The following is a 14,993-nucleotide window of genomic DNA, read 5'->3' on the forward strand; positions in this document are numbered from 1 at the left end:
TACCAAAGGTTCACAAACCAGGTAACTTTCCACCAGGCAGACCTATCATTTCTGGGATTGGCTCACAGACAGAACATATTTCGGAATACATTGACTCCTTCCTTCAGCCACTAGTCCATAATCTACCCTCTTACATTAAAGACACTAGGGACTTGCATTGTCAACTGGAAGATATCGAATGGTCAGAGGACTATGGTGGTCATTACAACCCTGGCGGACGGTGTTAAAGCTGCGGAAATACCGCAAACAGGCCGGCGGACAAAAAAAGGGAATTATGACCCTGGCGGAAACCGCCACCAAAGACAGCCACTTTAACACACCACCCCCACGGCGGTGCAAACAAGCAGCGCAGCGGTCACCGCCAACAGACAGGCAGAAGACAATGTACCGCCCATAGTATTACAACCCGCCAATTCGCCACCTTTTCCGGGGCGGATTCACCGTGGATAAAAACACGGCAGAAACAGCTTTTGCAATGGGAAAACGCTCACCTCAACACATCCCACGAGGAACGAGGACTCCATGGAGCCGGAACTACAAATACTCCCTGCCCTTGTGTTTCTGCTCCTCTACGACCAACAGCTACGTAGGCACCAAAGACAACGGTGAGTACTGCACCTACGACATGGGGGAGGCAAAAGTTAGGGGGACACCCACCAAACACCCCCACCCTCGCATATTACAACATACACACCAATGCATTCACAAAAATCACAGTAACAACCCACAATGCCCCCGGAAGAATGAAAAGACAATGCGAAATTCGGTCAAACATTGTAATGTGGCAATATACATGTCATACAAAAATATACAGATACATATTTGAAAATCAGTAATAATTATATACAATACGAGAAGTAGTGCAGATATGTACATAACAATGTCCGTGCACCAACAGTCCAAAAATGCATGGGCGAGGCCCACGAAGGATACCTGACCACAATCGGAGATGCCGGGGCATCAGATAGAAATACTACAGGCACCTCAGGGGGAAGGGAAAGGGGGGCACCTCAGCCGGAATGACTGCAAAGCCAGATCCACAACAGGGCTCCATGCCCATTGATGTATCCTGGGGCGTGCAAAGCCACAGTCTCTCAAGTCTCTACAGGTGGTGGCTTGCCCACTGTGCCATCCTGGGGAGTGCAAAGCCACAGTCTCTCAAGTCTCTACAGTGGGTGGCTTGCCCACTGTGCCATCCTGAGGAGTGTAAAGCCACTGTCTCTCAAGTAGATGCAGGTCTCTACTGGTACTGGGGGGGACTGGTGCCCAGACTGGATGAGTCTCCTTGTGAAAGTTCCTGTCCTGTCACTGTCCCAGCTGCACATGGGATAAGGATGCCTGATGTGGCAGTCCATTCATTCCTACCCGGTGCTTGCCCTGTTCAGCAGTGCTTTGCCATGGCGGTCTTTGCCCTGTTCAGCGGTGCTTTGCCATGGCGGTTCCGGACTGTTCAGCGGTACTTTGCCATGGCGGTCTTTGCCCTGTTCAGCGGTGCTTTGCCATGGCGGTCTTTGCCCTGTTCAGCGGTGCTTTGCCATGGCGGTTCCGGACTGTTCAGCGGTGCTTTGCCATGGCGGTCTTTGCCCTGTTCAGCGGTGCTTTGGCATGGCGGTTCCGGACTGTTCAGCGGTGCTTTGCCATGGCGGTCTTTGCCCTGTTCAGCAGTGCTTTGCCATGGCGGTCTTTGCCCTGTTCAGCGGTGCTTTGACATGGCGGTTCTGATACGGACATTGGTGTGTGGCATGACGTTCTCTACACTGGGCATTGGTGTGTGGCATGACGTTCTCTACACTGGGCATTGGTGTGTGGCATGACGTTCCATCATTGCCCAGCGGGGCTGTGGCAGCCGGGGCCCTCCAGGGCACTGACTCCGGCGGTGGTCTCCTGACCAGTGACGATACTTGGGCCCTCCTGGGCTGTGACTCCGGCAGTGGTCTCCTGACCAGTGACGATACTTGGGCCGTCCTGGGCTGTGACTCTGGCGGTGGTCTCTGGACCAGTGACGATACTTGGGCCCTCCTGGGCTGTGACTCCGGCGGTGGTCTCCTGACCAGTGACGATACTTGGGCCCTCCTGGGCTGTGACTCTGCCGGTGGTCTCCTGACCAGTGACGATACTTGGGCCCTCCTGGGCTGTGACTCCGGCGGTGGTCTCCGGACCAGTGACGATACTTGGGCCCTCCTGGTCTGTGACTCCGGCGGTGGTCTCCGGACCAGTGACGATACTTGGGCCCTCCTGGGCTGTGACTCCGACGGTGGTCTCCGGACCAGTGACGATACTTGGGCCCTCCTGGGCTGTGACTCCGGCGGTGGTCTCCGGACCAGTGACGATACTTGGGCCCTCCTGGGCTGTGACTCCGGCGGTGGTCTCTGGACCAGTGATGACGGTGCTGGCGGTTGTGTGTCGACCGCCGGAAATGATGGCGCACTTCTCCGCCGTGACACTCACAACAGGCAGGGCAGACTTCCTCTGGCCCTTCCAGACCTTTGGTGGAGTCACAGCTGACTCTCCAATCCCCTTGGAACCCATGTCAGTTGTTTTCCCACCAGGAGTCTTAACACGGTCCCGTCGTCCACTCTCCAATTTTAGAGCCTTTACAGGGGGTGGGCTGCCAGTGCGTTGGCTCCGGGTCATACTGCCTGCCCTGGTGGCCGGGGCACTCCACAAACCTTGAACAGGCACCACTGGTATTGGAGGCTTTTTGGCTGAGGTGCTAAGACAGGACTGATGAAATGGAGGGGGTGGGGTGGGGGCAAAAAGGTCAACTTTACAGAGGGACAGTTTCTGACGAACACTGGGATGGGTAGCTGGAGGGGGTCTGGGAGTGGAGGAAGAGGAGGTGGTTGTCAGAGGTGTCACTTTAGCTGTTTTGGGTGCAGGTGCAGCTACTGGAGGCTGTCGTGAGGTGGATGGATGTTGGGTGAGTGATAGCCGGCGTTTGTGTACTTTGGGAGGGGGCGTCACAGACACACTGGGAGAGGACACAGGGGACGAGTAAATGGCAGTGGAGGTGGTGAGTGCAGGTGAGCGGCTTCTGGTGCTGGGTCTTCTTGTGCGATTCATGGTGCCTGTAGATGTGGTGCATACAGGTGTGTGTGTAGACGAGACTGGGAGGTAGGAGGGAGAAGAGGAGGAGAGGGACACCGTGGAGGCAGTGGATGTTGCTCTGTCTGTACGTGGGTGAGGCTTGTGTGAGTGCCTGTGGTGTGTGTGGTGCCTATGTTTGCTTGAGCTACTTTTGGGTGTTGACTTGTGTGCCTGCTGGTCTGTAGGTGTGCTTGGGATGGCTGGGGTACAGGGGATTGGGTCTGGGTGGAGGAGGTTGGAGGGGGGAGGCTGGACACAGGGACAATGGCTGCCATCAGTGCTGAAGCCAGAGATTGCAGGGTTCGCTGAAGGACAGCCTGACCAGAATGAATGCCTTCCAGGAATGCATTACCGTGTTTCAACTCTCGTTCTACACCCTGGATGGCATTCACAATGGTAGACTGCCCAACAGTGAGTGACCTGAGGAGGTCAATGGCCTCCTCACTGAGGGCAGCAGGGGTGACTGGGGCAGGGCCTGAGGTGCCTGGGCCGAAGGTGATGCCCACCCTCCTGGGAGAGCGGGCACAGGGCGAACGCTGAGGGGCTGCTGGGAGGGCGGCGCTGGTAGGGGAGGTGGCAGCTGTACCTGTAGAGGTGGGGGGCACAGATGGTGACGCCACCACAAGGGAGCCCCCATCGGCGAACGAGTCCGTGTCGCTGCTTGGTGATCCGGTGGCCAACGTGAAGCTCCCCTTGCCCTCCGTCCCACTGGTGCATTCAGAGTCCGTGGTCTCGCCCTCCATGGCCATGTGGGATGCAGCTCCCTCGTGCTCCGGTGCCACTGTACCTCCGCCTGTTGATGCTGATGTACAAAAGGACAGGGAGAGCAGAAAAATGTGGGGAGACAGAATAAAGAGAGTTTTAGTGCATGGATTACCGCTACTGTTGGCGGACAAGACAGACGCAGCATTACACCGTGCTCCTACCCTCTGCACATGCAATTTCTGGGATATGGCCTACATGGCATTGGTGGACATCTGCGCACATGTATGCCACAGGGACAACTGTACTTTGACTTGGCACTCTGCCGAGGTGGGGTAGAGTGCCACATGGCCTACATTACGGAGGGGCCTTGCCTACCTAACTCGCCCTGGCCTAGGGACATCCACAGCCCACCTCCCCCACCCAGACACCTCCACTGCACGCAAAGTCAGCAGAATGAGGTTGTACTCACCCCCTTGTGTCTGCTGTGATGCCCTCAAGCGCCCATCCAACTCTGGGTAGGCCACCGCCAGGATCCGGAACATCAGGGGGGTCATGGTGCGACGGGCACCCCTCCCACGTTGGGAGGCCATCCCCAGCTGAGCCTCCGCCGTCTTCTTGCTGCAGCGGCGAATGTCCTCCCATCTCTTACGGCAGTGGGTGCCCCGTCTCTGGTGGGCCCCCAAGATACGGACCTCCTTGGCGATGGCACGCCAAATGTCCCTCTTCTGGTGGGCGCTGACCTACATGACATGCACAAGGAAAGAGGAACAGTCATTACCAACTGCACCGTCATTGTGAGTGGCCCCCTCCCTACTCTGGCCATGTGTCCCATTCATTCCCATGCATTGTTGTTCTATAAACTCTGCCCCCTTCCCTCTTCCAACCAGCCCTCTCCACCCAGGCCTAGCCCATACAACGTGCTCCCTGTGTACTAACCTGTTGGTCTGGAGGACCGTAGAGCAGCGTGTACTGGGGGAGGACCCCGTCTACCAGATTCTCCAACTCCTGTGCAGTGAAGGCAGGGGCCCTTTTCCCAGACGCAGCAGCCATTGTCGCTTCCAGACCGAGGTCACAGCAGCACTTGCAGTGTAGGTCCTCTCCTGTCGAAGGTCAGGTATCTAGTGATTGAACAGCTAGAAAATGGCGGTGACGTCCGCGGCAGTGACGTCCGCAGCGGTGCGCATCATCACCGCTGGCGCTCCTGTTCATTGGCTCCTGGGACCCATAGGGTCCAATGTTAACCAATGCAGCATTGCGCCGCGCTCTACGACCGCCTACCGCAACGGTGTGCAACGCCAGCGCAGTTACCCCACAATCCCATTGTCCCAGTTTAGAGGTCAGGCAGCCGCCATTTCAGGGGCCCACATGGCTTCATTTACTACTGCGTCACACATAGCTAGGCCTACACTCAACACACATACAGGAAGGGTTTTGTGAGTGGTGTAGTCTTGTGTGTAACTGTGGGTACATACCTGGAGGAATAATGACTGGTTCTTCGCTGTTGTCCTTCGTAGGCACCGTCAGCTGGGACATATGAGAAGATGGCGGAATCCTCCGGTGTACCGAACGCTGGTGGACCTGTTGACAATGGAAGAGAGACATGTCATCGTCACCTACCGGTTTGACCGTGCCACAATCCAGGAACTATGTACCCAGTTGGAGCCAGACCTGATGTCACCAATCCGCCATCCGACTGGAATCCCCCCTGACGTGCAGGTGCTGTCAGTGCTCCATTTCCTTTCAAGTGGGTCTTTTCAGACAACTGTGGCCGTGGCATCAAGGATGTCCCAGCCTATGTTTTCCAACGTGTTGTCCAGAGTGTTGTCTGCCCTGCTGAAACACGTAAGGAGATACATCATTTTCCCTCAGGTGGAGGATTTGCCTACAGTGAAAGGTGACTTCTATGCCCTTGGACATATCCCCAACGTCATAGGTGCCACTGATGGGACCCATGTAGCTCTGGTCCCCCCCCCACAGGAGTGAACAGGTGTACAGGAACAGGAAGAGTTATCATTCAATGAATGTCCAGATGGTCTGTTTGGCAGACCAGTACATCTCGCAGGTAAATGCTATGTTCCCTGGCTCAGTGCATGACGCCTACATCTTGCGGAATAGCAGCATCCCTGATATGATGGGTCAACTCCTGAGGCACTGTGTGTGGCTATTAGGGGACTCTGGTTACCCCAACCTGTCCTGGCTATTGACCCCAGTGAGGAATCCCAGGACCAGGGCGGAGGAACGGTACAATGAGGCCTGTGGGCGGACTAGGAGGGTGATTGAACGCACCTTCGGCCTCCTGAAGGCCAGGTTCAGGTGCCTCCATATGACAGGTGGATCCCTATTCTACTCACCGAAGAAGGTGTGCGACATCATCATCGCCTGCTCCATGCTCCATAATTTGGCTTTGCGACGCCAGGTGCCTTTTCTGTAGGAGGATGATCAAGATGACGGTGTCGTAGCAGCTGTGGAGTCTGTGGAGCCTGTGGACAGTGATGAGGATGAAGCTGAGGAAGAAGACAACGACAACAGGGAGTCAGTCATACAGCAATATTTCCAGTGAGACACAGGTGAGAACATTTTCAGGTTTAACATTACATTAACTTTCACACGTCTACCTCTATCCTGTTTCTCGATTTAAATCACTATTTGGTAACTGAGTTGTACCCTTCCATTACGGTTTCACAGGTGTGGTTACCTACGTGTCAACTGCTTGCATCCTTCATGGGCTTGTGATGTGTGACATAGGTATGTTAGCCTTACAATGGTAAACCCATTATGACACTGTCATTGATAATACATATTTACTAAATCACAGACTGACTCCAGATTGTTTTGTGTTTCAAGGGTGTTTATTGAAGTGCTCAGAAATGTGAGGGGTTTGTCAAATGAGGATGGGTGATGGCGGAGGAATGTCCATGGCAGAGTCCAGTCTATTAGTCTCACAGGTGCACTGCCCATCTGGGCATAGGAAGTGGAGCTGGTGCAGTTTAAGTATGGACAGGGTAACAAAGTGGGACAGTGGGAGGACAATCAGGGTGGTCTCATTTCCTGGCGGGGGTCTTGCCATCTTGCTCTGTCCTGTTCCTGGATCTCAGGGACCGCTTGCGTGGTGGTTGTCCGTCTGCAGGGGGTGGGGTGCTGGTGTGGTGGTCCCGTGGCGGGGCGTCCTGTCCACTAGCGCCGGCGGAGGTGGTGGGCAGTTCATCGTCCTGGCTAGTGTCAGGGGCCCCTTGGAGTGCCACGGTGTCCCTCAAGGTCTGCTGTATGTCCTTCAGCACCCCTACGATGGTGCCCAGGGCGGAGCTGATGGTCCTGAGCTCCTCCCTGAACCCCAAATACAGTTCGTCCTGCAGGCGCAGGGTCTCCTGCAACTTGTCCAGGACCGTCGCCATCGTCTCCTGGGAGTGGTGGTATGCTCCCATGATGGAGGATAGGGCCTCGTGGAGAGTGGGTTCCCTTGGCCTGTCCGCCCCCTGTCACACAGCAGCCCTCCCAGTTCCCCTGTGTTCCTGTGCCTCCGTCCCCTGGACCGTGTGCCCACTACCACTGCCCCCAGGTCCCTGTTGTTGTTGGGGTGGCGGGTTAGCCTGGGTTCCCTGTAGTGGTGGACACACCGCTGATTGACCTGTCCTGGGTAGGGAGGTTTGGGCCCGCTGGGTGGGTGCTGTGCTGGTGTTACCAGAGGGTGGAAGGTCGGTGTTGGGCTGTGCCTGTGCAAGGGGAACCGACTGTCCCGAGGCCCACAATGGTCCGGGCTGGTCATCAGGATCCAGTAGGGCAGAGCTGCTCTCGTCACTGTGGGCCTCTTCTGGGGGTGGAGTAGTGTTGTCTGGACCCTCTGGTGTGGTGACGGTCCTTCGGGTTCCTGCAGGGGCATAAGAGCATGATTATTGCATGTGTGTGTGTAATGGTGTGCAATGGTTGGGTGTTTGTGTACCCCAGTGCAAGCATTCCTGTGTGTGGGTTTGTGTGATGATGGTTGGGGGGGTGTTCTGGGTATGTGCAGTGGGCATGCTTTAGTGAGGGGTGTCCATGCTTAGTTGTGTCATGCAGGGCTTGGTGTTGGGATGGGTGGTTTGTGTTATGGGTACATTAGTGAGGATTTGGAGTGATAGGGGAGGGTGTGAGGGTGGGGGGGTGTGATAGCATGCAGGTAGGGTGGGGGATATGATAGTTAAGATTTGACTTACCAGTGTCTCATCCTCCACCGACTCCTCCGAGGCCCTCAGGATGCAAGATGGTCAAGACTTGCTCCTCCCATGTTGTTAGTTGTGAGGGAGGAGGTGGGGGTCCGCCGCCAGTCCGCTGTACCGCGATGTTGTGCCTGGAGACTGTTGAACGCACCTTCCCCCGTAGGTCGTTCCACCTCTTCCTGATGTCCTCCCTATTTCTTAGGTGCTGTCCCACGGCGTTCACCCTGTCCACTATTCTGTGCCATAACTCCATCTTCCTGGCTATTGATGTGTGCTGTACCTGTGAGCCAAATAGCTGTGGCCCTACCCGGACGATTTCCTCCACCATGACCCTGAGCTCCTCCTCGGAGAAGCAGGGGTGTCTTTGGCGTGACATGGGGTGGTGTGGGTGATATGTGGGGTGGTGTATGTGGTGATGAGTGTGGTGAGTGTAGTGGTGTGTGGTGTTTTGTGCGTGGATGTTGTGTGGGTGATGGTGTTGTGTGCGTCTGTGTGATGGGGTTGTCTATTCTGTGCTCTCTCTCTGGCCTTCGTATCCTATTGTATTGGGTGTGTGGGAGTGGTGTTTGTATGTGTATCAGGTGTGTGTATTTGGAATTGTCCAATGTGGCGGTGTTTTGGAGATGTGTGTGTATTTTGAGCGCGGCGGTGTGTACCACCAATGGAATACCGCGGTTGTAAGACCGCCGCGTGGATTCGTGGGTCGTAATAGCATGGGCGTGTTTCTGTTGGCGTGGAGGTGGAGGATTTGTGTCCGCCAGTTTATCACTGACCTTTGGTGTGGCAGTGTTGTGTGGGTGTCTGAATTTTGGCGGATTTCATGATGTGTGTCATAATAGCTGTGGCGGAATACCGCCGCCGCCGCGGTGTATTGGCGGTCTTCTGCACGGCGGTAAGCGCCTTTTACCGCCAATGTTGTAATGACCCCCTATATGTTTGTTAGCTTTGATGTAAGCTCTCTCTACACTTCCATGAGATGGGTTTAGAGATGCTCTCGGCTGCCCTTGCTGGTCGCGATGCCACATTGTATGAGCATGCCCTTATGCTCCTAGATTTAACACGCAAGATGCTGCTACGCATTCTCAAAAAGCATTGGCATGTGTTACTTCTGGACTCTGGCCTTAAAGACTCAATTGTTAGTTCTCCCAATATCACATATAGTAGGGGACGCACCCTTAGGAATATTTTGTGCCCGATTTTTCTTGCTCCTCCCTCACAGACACAACTAACGACTTGGATTCCAGACAAACCAAAGGGTTTCTTTAAGTGCGGTTGCTGTATATCTTGCCAAATGGCCATGAACAAAACTCTATCCTTCTCTTACAACACGAAGAATATCTATCATATCAAAGTGTTTATGAACTGTAACACCAGGTATACGGTTTATTGTGTCATTTGTGCCTGTGGTCTGATCTATGTGGGGAGTACAATACGCCCACTGAAGGAACACATTCAGGAACACATCAGAGCTATTAGGAATCACAACATTACGTATCCCCTGTCTGTTCACTTCAACTCACAACACGGGGAGAAGGATCTTCTAAACGTAAGATTTCACAGCATAACCCATGTGTCCAACTCACCCAGATGGGGTGACAGAACTAAAGATCTCTGTAACTGTGAAGCGAAATGGATCCTGGAACCTAACTTCGAGCAGTGGAGCAGGGGCTCAACACTGACCGTGAACTACATGTTTTCCTTACATAATGTTTCCCTATTGTGATGTTGTTCATGTGTCACCATTGCCTATAAGTATTCTTGTTACTTCCCTGCTTTGACCTTTGCATTATCTAAAAGACTAGCATGGTACCCGATTGATACGTCTGTTTCTATTGTGTATCAATTATGTCTTACGGTTGCTAGACGTGCTAATGATTACTTTTCTGTACCACTTGGCATCTCGTGTAGCCCCAAGTGGCGGGTGCTCTGCCCATGTTACATTGATTGCTCATCTCTCGGCTTATTACTATTGTCACATGTTAATATTTCTTCCCATGTATTTTTGCTGATGAATTGACTCAGAATGGTGCACACTATTTCTACCACCCAATTGTCTTGGGTGTCTCTCTTTGTTTACTTCTGTTTGTATAGATCTTTGCTGATCCTTCACTCTTTCTCTCTTGCAAGCTTAACACATGCCTTTTGAATACGGTTTATCTTCCCTGCTACGGTTTAACCGTTATTTGTACCCAGTCGCTATTCTATTTGTGTCACAATGTCGGGATATTGTCTCTGTCCTTTTCACTAACCTGGGTCTGTCTATTTTCTAGTTAACTGAGACCACAACTTGGGTCTTCATTCTGTTTGGCGCGATTATCTTTAGCCTTCCCTAGTGTACTACCAGATCCATTTGCATCACCTACAAATAATCACTGTGTAGTAGATCCTCATATTTATCTGACTATTAGCTTAAAAGTGGTCTAGCTCACTAAGACTTCCCTTGGGGCTGTTATATCTGATGGCACAACTCCTTTACGTATACGCTATTATCGAGTTTACTACTACTTCAAAGATGGCCGTCGCTTTTTCTTTCTCAGTAAATGTCTGTTCACGGACGTGCCGTTCCCATTTCTTCAGTCCCTATTCTGTTTTCGTCACCGCCGACACCGGTTTATAAACCAGTACCGCGTTCTCGGACTCGCTTACTGGAATTGGGTACGACCAAACTACTTTATTCGGCTCTACACCTAGATACGGTAGGATGCCTTACTTTCACAATGTATCCCTTTACCTTCTAATGGTACTGTCGGCGTTTTTCGCCCAGCTCAGTTTGTGACCAGCTTCCAGCTATATGTCTCCATATTCGATCGGTATTCGCAGCATAGAGCTTAACACTGCCAGATGTCCGTGCTAACTACTCCTTATGAGTATATAACTATCTGTGTTATCTGTAACAATGGTGTTGTTTGCTATAACCCTCCATAGTTCCGTCTTGGGTATTATCTACAAATTTTACTTTAGGAATTCTATCTAATGGGTAACAGGGGTACATAACCCATGTAAACCGGTATCCTCTGCGTCACACCACTCCCTATCGGCTTCGGGCTTGTTTAGCCCGTCAATGCAATCACATTACATTAGATTGCTCTAGTGTACTTACCAGGCTATCTCCTCTTTTTTTCGTTATTGTTCTCCCATTTTATGACTCATTAAGTCTTTTCTCATGCCTAAAATTCTGTTTCTTTATTTCTCATTTCTCTTTTTCCCCATGTAGACTATATGACTTTCGGCTTATCAGGGCCGTCCATTCTCTCCATGATCACCTTTGGAGATTGTCTACACCAATAATACAAGCGAAAATACTAGCTACAGCTTTTTCAAGGTATTTGCAATACCATGAGGTATTCCTACATATATTTTCATTTATTTATTTTTGTGCTTCCTTAGATATTCACAGTGGCTAACTGTTGCCTCTTTTTAATTATGAGCAGCTTTTCAGTGTATGTTTTTCTCTTCACAGATTATCACTTACTTGCCCTATCGTGGGTTGCTCGACTTTTCCTAACTGACCGGACGGTCTAGGTACATTTATCTTTTACTCTTTAGGGGGCCATCCTTTTTTTATATCTCTAGCATGCTCTAGTCTGTACACGGACGCAGCCTGCCAACCTTGAAGCGCACCCGCACGTTCTTCATTAATCTAGGAAGATCACGGTTATCTTCTTGTGCTTTTTAGGACTATCTTGGACTTTCCCTCTAAATTATATTAAGTGGCTCTTTCTCTAATCTTTTACCACGCCATGCCTAACCTTCCTTTCTCCTTGTTCACTTATATATAAATATATCAATAACAATCTTGAGAGTCCAACTGTCTTAGTATATTGTACTGTGTACAATTGAAGAGTTAGCGTCACTCGATTATGTTTGCTTGAGGAGTTTGGCCTTGTAAAAAATCTACAGTAGTCACTAAGGGTTTTGCTGATGCCATATAGTTGATCCTGCTTCTTGCACCAGTCTCAATAAATGTAGGCAATAGGGTTGGTATGGCATTGCATAGGACTTCAGCCATTGTTAGGTTGTATTTAACCATCAAGTTATTCAAAGCTTCAACATAGGAATTGTCTTTAGAGTGGGCCTCCCCTCTTCATGCATGTTCACTATTTCATACACCTTTTTGAAGGAGAAATAGCATCTGGTAATATTGTTCCCAGCCAATATTAAAAACGTGTCATTTGACCCTCAATGTAAAATAAGCCTAAATCCTTCTCCATATTGCTAACCTCCTCATAATGAGTAGAGTCAAATTTGTTGTTATAAAAATTGATGATCACGAAGTCTGGATTACATCATACTTTCAATAACGCACATTGATAACACGAGGATGCTGTATAAATCTGTTTGACTTTGGCTGCAAGTAAAATGTAACTGAGGTAACAAGCCCCCCATTTGCCCTTCTCGCATTTGAAGGTGTTGCTTGCGTAACAAACCACAAAAAGCCCTCAATATAGAACGTGCCTACTGCCAGAGTTTCCTGCACAGACATAAACTGTTACATTGCTATATAATTTAACCGTTCTTGGCAGTTCAGCTCCTTTATTAATCCTGCAGTGTTCCTTGACGTTATTTTGACATTGGTATTTACCAGGTTTTTTATGAGTACATATGTGAGGACTCTGGCAGGGGTTGTCATTGCAAACGTTTTCTGCTGTAATGTTGTTCTCAGCAACAGTAGGGTGGAAAGTTCTTCCTTCCTAATCTCAGCAAGTCAGTCGATTTCATTAAAGAATTCAAGTGGTGCAAATCTATCAGATAAAGTGATACTGTCATTATTATGCACAAACCATGCCCTTAGTCATGTATGTGTTACCCAGGCTTATGAAATTGGGGTGTGGCCAAGATGGCGGACTCTTAAGGTGTGATGTAAGACCGCTCACCCGATCTTGGTGGTTGAAGGGTTTCTCCCCCCAATATAGCAAGCAAAGTGGCCTTGAATGCTGCTGAGGACCCGAGCCTAGACCTGGAAAGAAAGAACCAGGAGCTAAGGTCTGGCCGTGCGCTGAGAGAGGAGACTCAGCCTGAGGAGGAGAGGACTGGGCCAACATGGTGACTTCAGAATGCCCTAGACCCCAGCAGAGAGCCGAGGAATTGAGTGAGGCTCTCGGGCCACACTGGGAAAGGGAGGTGAGTAGCAGGCCTGGGATGCGCGATGGAGAGCAGCTTGAGGGATACCTCAAGCGCGAGGTAAGATAATCCCTTGGTAGTGGCGCTCCTCGTCTGACCTGGGCTATGGACAAACACCTTCAGGGCTGCCTAACATCATAGCCTATGGTCCATTGGACTATCGATCGGGGAGGGGGAGCCTGAAAATCCAGAAAAGTATTTGCAGGGGCCTGGGGAAGGATCTCTTTTGGGGCTGGGACCCTCCTATTGGCCTGAATGATGCCTTGAAATCACCCCTGCTACTACACTGAGGGGCTGAGGACTCACTGAGGGAGCCCGAGCCCTGGGCTCTACTTCTGGGCTGGGACAAGCTTGTCTTATAGCGACGCAGTTACGGCCCTTTTGGCAGTGCACACCCCTCTCAGCGACCTCAGGCAGTTCCAGAATACTACTGTTCTGACCACACCTAATAGGAGACACATTCACCACACAAGCCATTGGCCTGGAAAGACAGGAAATCAGTTACCAAGGGGGAAGCAACTTGACACTCTTGACAATCTTGGGCAGAGGGAGGACCGGAGCAGCTAAGCACAAGCATACCCATCACAGCGGATGGGGGGATTGCCCTGGCACCATAGTGGCACATCATTGCTCTTTCCTATAAGTGGGGAGCGCCTGGGAGCCGGAGAACACCTAAACCCCAGCTTCCTTCACATGTCTACATGGGACATTGAGGGGACCGCAGACCGCTAGCACTAAAAAAGACAGGAACCTGAAAGACATGTTGTTGAAGACCTCTGGAGGGTGATCATCCCCCACCAGGGAGCCAGGAGACAGCGACTGAAGAAGAAGACCTCAAAAGCCAAGTGACATGCTCCTGTGTTAAGGCTTTGTTTGCGTCCCTCAGGGAGGACCTTCAGATGGTCAAGCAGGATCTTTCTTAAAAATGTAAGTCAGTGCACCAGGAGGTTGTGACCTCGGAGAACAGGTGTCTGACCAAAAAAATCAAGAGATAAGCAGAGGGGAGGAGCTCAAGCAGCTTCAGCCAGGAATAGTCCACTAATGTGAACAGTACATAGACTTCCAGGAACACACTGAGGACCTTAAAACAGGTCTAGATGCAACAACATTCGCCTAAGGGGTGCACTGACCTCAGCAGTGGAGGATATCGTCACAGTCTATGTTCAAGCACTCTGCGTCCATATACTGGAACACTCTACAGATGCACCCATTCAGCTGGACTGAATACACAGGATGAACTTCCTTTGCTCCAGGACACAGAGCCCTGCAGATATTCTGGTTTGCGTCCACGATTTTCAGGTGAAAGAACTCATTTTATGGAAGGCTAGAGAACAACACCCCCTCCGGTTTAAAGTACACACCCTGCTGCTTTATCATGACCTCTCGGCGCTGATCTTGCAAAACTTAAAATACTTTCACCATGTCACCTCCTTCCTTCGTGACAAGAACGTTTCATACTCATGGGGGTCATCCATTTTACCTCTTCTTCCGATGGGACGGAAAGTTGCACCAACTCTGCTCTGTGCAAGTGCCCTGTGAATAGATGGAGATCAACCGAGATGCGGACAGAATGGCTCCATCCAGTGCTAAAGAGAGGAGACCTCCAAAAAGCTCTCTGTGGCATCGCACACCAACCTCGTCCGGGACACAGTGTCTCGATTCGGATACCATTGCCCAAGAAAGACTGCCCGTCCTGGAGACTCTATCAGAGGGCCATAATAAGTGACTCATGATGCAAGCCAGCAAGGTCCCTTGCTCAAAATTGGAAGAGACTGGACCACCGGGGGGGGGGGCGACCGACTTGGGGGTGTCTGCTGTCACGCTAAATATGGGAAAAGATGGACTGGTAGCAGGCCACATATCTCCACAACCAAGTTTCCTTTGGGA

The 14,993-nt window shown here is 51.3% G+C and overlaps 1 protein-coding gene across 14 annotated transcripts in view; it reads left to right on the forward strand.

The window, feature by feature from the left end:
- Positions 1–10,572: 10,572 nt before the first annotated feature.
- LOC138250396 (uncharacterized) overlaps positions 10,573–14,993 on the forward strand; it is a 410,767-nt gene continuing 406,346 nt past the window's right edge. For 9 of the 14 annotated variants that reach the window (XR_011194951.1, XR_011194949.1, XR_011194955.1 and 6 more), the window contains exons 1-2: positions 10,573–10,681; positions 11,200–11,307. The gene's annotated coding sequence lies outside the window, so the exon portion shown is untranslated. Of the gene's footprint in view, positions 10,682–11,199; positions 11,308–11,445; positions 11,508–14,993 lie in introns of all 14 variants that reach the window. The other 5 variants (XR_011194957.1, XR_011194956.1, XM_069205220.1 and 2 more) reach the window with 2 other exon arrangements.

Source organism: Pleurodeles waltl, chromosome 8 (assembly GCF_031143425.1).
Source record: "Pleurodeles waltl isolate 20211129_DDA chromosome 8, aPleWal1.hap1.20221129, whole genome shotgun sequence".
Taxonomy (NCBI): domain Eukaryota; kingdom Metazoa; phylum Chordata; class Amphibia; order Caudata; family Salamandridae; genus Pleurodeles; species Pleurodeles waltl.